The 3,624-nt window shown below is 39.0% G+C and overlaps 1 long non-coding RNA gene across 1 annotated transcript; it reads right to left on the bottom strand.

Moving 5' to 3' along the window:
- Positions 1–1,348: 1,348 nt before the first annotated feature.
- On the bottom strand, positions 1,349–2,048 carry LOC149833259 (uncharacterized). Its single transcript, XR_016433153.1, has 2 exons — positions 1,901–2,048; positions 1,349–1,791 (listed from the first exon to the last, which is right to left on the bottom strand). It is a non-coding gene; the product is annotated as an uncharacterized LOC149833259 (long non-coding RNA).
- Between the last annotated feature and the right edge of the window lie 1,576 nt (positions 2,049–3,624).

Consider the following 3,624-nt stretch of genomic DNA (forward strand, 5'->3'; position numbering starts at 1 on the left):
AAAAATATTATGTGACTGCATGTTAAAACTATTAAAATAATATTAAAAATTAAATTTTATTATTTTTTATATTTTATTAAAAAATAGCTGATTCCTGAGTAAAGTGTATCATTTTTTCTGGGATATTATACGCCTTGTTCTTGAAAACTCTCAAATAAGGGTACGCTTCAACCTGCCATTTACCTCATTTGATTAACCTGAGTTACATGTTTTAAAATACCAAAAATATCCTTAAGCTATTTTTTTTTTCAAAAATGTTGATCTTTCTTTCCCCTGTGCAGCCCCCTTTTCCTGCAACCTCCTCAACTTCTTATTTTTCGTCGTTGACGGTCCCTTGGGTCTGTACTGTCCCCACCATCCCTTTTCCTTCTCTCTGTCAACAGGTCGGGTTTGGTTCGTACCCGGTAAAATCAGACTTGAACCCGATTTTCAGGTATGACATCGGGTCTTGACACGGATCTAATCAAGTTCACTATAAGACAATCCATACCCGGACTTGATGAAAACTACATGAACTACACCTGAACCATAACCGGTAAAACCCTATTTTTTATCATTTTTACATTGAAAAATTGCAGGTCTTATACAGAACTTAGTTCGGGTCCAGGTTTTGGTTAGGGTCGGGTTCGGTGACACCCTACTTATGATCCCCCTTGGTCTTATTTTTTTCAGCATTGCATTGATTATCAACAACTTTGATCAACAAATTGCCATTATACTCTTTCAAAAGAAAAAAGAAAAAAGTACAGAATGATGCAAACACAAAATATTCAAATTGCTCGTTTCTGTAACTAAAGCTAACATAGTCCCGGCCACAGCTACTACTTGATGAGATGATGATGCAGGATCGAGCCTATAACCCTCTTTCAAGCGTATATGCTGATTTTGTTGGTGCATCTTCCAATTCAGCCCTTTCTTCTTGCATTACTTGTGGATCCTTTGGATTACACCACCATTAAAAGAAGTCAAAAAATTCAGTTTTAATATTGACAAATGCGGTAGGTCGGCAGCCATGGCATGTTTGGCAGTGGCTATATTAGGCAGGCTTTTGAAGTGCCATCGTTTCTTGGAGCACAAGGGCATCTCATCTCTGTGTGGTCAGTCTCATAGAAGCAGTCTCGACAAATAATACTTCATTATTTTAGAGGCAACATGAAGGATAAAATAAAAGATCCATTTGTTTCTGTCACCAATCGTGGCCAATAGTTCATAAAATAATTCATCAGAATCTGCTTTGGCACCACATGAGCTATGACAATGCTCATCAGATCCATCGTTTCTACATCTACCGAGTAAAATAGGTTCAAACATTCCCATAACAACAAAACAAGATGACCAGCTGATCAAATACATCCAAAGAGATTACTTAAATTTAAGGCTTGAAATGATGCATGCACGTTACTGTTTCTCCAGTTTTTCTTTCAGTACAAGAAGTTCTCCATGTACAGACTGTCAAACAATCCAACGCTATTAGCAGAGCGGCCAGAATGCTTTCATGGCCAAAAAACCAGCCATCAGCACACTCAAGGTTACCCGAAACGGATAACCAAGCCCCGGTCACCACAATTATATAATTCACAGTACCACATCTACTTAAAATTGGAGACGTCAAATAAAAATGGTTACAGCATACAGGACTTTAATCTACATACATCACTACAGATGAGTTAACAGATAATCAGACTTCTGGCCAAGGACCAGGAAACTAACTCAGGAGGAGGATGACCATTCTTTTCGGATCTCAAAGTTGTAGTTGATGTCCAGGTAAACCTTGCCATCATCATCCACAAACTGGTACAACAAAGGCGAAGAAAGATTTAGGCATGAGTTAAAAATGAGTAAACAGATTGTGCAGACTTGCTCTAGAGTTTGAACCTCAACCAACTGAAGTGATACCTACCTTTGTTCTGGCTGAATAGGAGCCTCTTGCAAACATTCCAGAAGGTGTAGTCTCTTCCTCCAGTTCATATGTGTAAGGCTCCTGCTGAGGACTGAAGGTTCCCAGCATCACTCTTGTGCTATCCACTGCAAGAGTTCATAAATGATTGCTAGTTTCACAAACAAAATTCCCAGATTCAAATATTGTGAAAAGCGTTCATCATAAACAATTACAGAGGAGGACAATGAGGAAAAGAATTTTTCATCATCTAATGGCAAAAGAAACATGAGAACACACTCATACACAGAATTAACATCATTACCAGTAAGAGCTGAAAAGATGAGCAGAACACAGTTGGGCTTTATATACTGTTAATGAATATATAGATCAGCAATCTTCAAACTAGGCAAATATGTTTTTCCATAAGAACCATAAATCCTAAGTCATAGGGATTTGGCCAACCGGGTGCCGCACCCGCATCGACGAGACGCGATGCGGGTATGCATGCGGGTGTGGCAGCCGGTGTGGTCAACCGGACCCTGGGTGCGGTCAATGCACCCAGGGTCATTTGTGTCCAATTTTTAGACAAAAAAAAATGCCCAATGAAAAGGGCTGAGGCGAGGAGGATGAGGGCAAATTTTTTTTTGCCCTAATCCTCCCTAGTTTGCTTCCTGTAGCCGACGCCCACTCCTTCGCCCACGCCGCCTCCTTCCGGCCGCTCCTGAGTTATCAGGTCTCTCTCTCTCTCTCTCTCTCTCTCTCTCTCTCTCTCTCTTCTCTCTCTCTTCTCTCCGTCACTCTCTCTGTCTCTCACTCTCAGTCGCTCTCTTTCTCACTCTCATTTTCAATTGGGGGTTTTGGGCTTTTCAAAATTTCTCGATGAATTGATGATGCTATATCCTGTAATCATGCGTGCGTGAAAGAGGCTGAACTCTGCATTTGTGATTCGATTTTTTTATGACTGATTTATGTGATTTTGTTGTTGGCTATCGGGTTGTTAACATTGATCGTTAAGTAGAAAAAAAATTTGTGTATACACAATCTGTTTAAACGTTTTCCTTGAAATAATTTTTTTTATTAGATTCCTGTAAGTGTTATCGTTTTCCTTGAAATAAAATATTTCATTAGTGTTAATGTTGTTAACTGTTAAAACTTTATATCGGCACCCCCGCACCCAAATTTTTTGAAAGTGCCCCACTCCCGCTCCCGCACCCATGTGACATAGCATAAATCCTAATGTTCCTATCACCAGGCACAAAAAAGCATGCAACGTTAAGTACTCGAAAGAAAAGTGTTTGATTTCAAGCTATCCATCATGATGCTTTCCCAAGACCCAGATAGAGCTGCAATCTTTTACATATGCTAAAAGGATACACAGAAATGGTACCCAGAGCTAGATCCAACGGACTTCAACAAGATAAAAAATCCTAAAAAATCCAGATTTGATGGATTTATGAAAACCAACAAATCAACGAAGCTGCTTTTGATTGCACCCGACAAACATGGGCTTCCCTAACGAGCAAAATATCAATCTAGAGAGCAAGTAATTAGATCAAATCTAGCACTCAATGCATAAGGTCATAAAAGTCACTTGGTAGTTTGTTGTTCAGTATAGCATCGAATTCCTAGCTCTTTGCATTAATAAAGAAACATTGTACCAATTTTCATACTTTCGAAAGATAATAAAAATAAATAAAAGGAGAGAAAAGTAAGTAACAAAACCAAGAATAAGAAATCTTGCCTTT

Source organism: Nuphar pumila, chromosome 7 (assembly GCF_984573655.1).
Source record: "Nuphar pumila chromosome 7, dmNupPumi1.hap1.1, whole genome shotgun sequence".
NCBI lineage: Eukaryota > Viridiplantae > Streptophyta > Magnoliopsida > Nymphaeales > Nymphaeaceae > Nuphar > Nuphar pumila.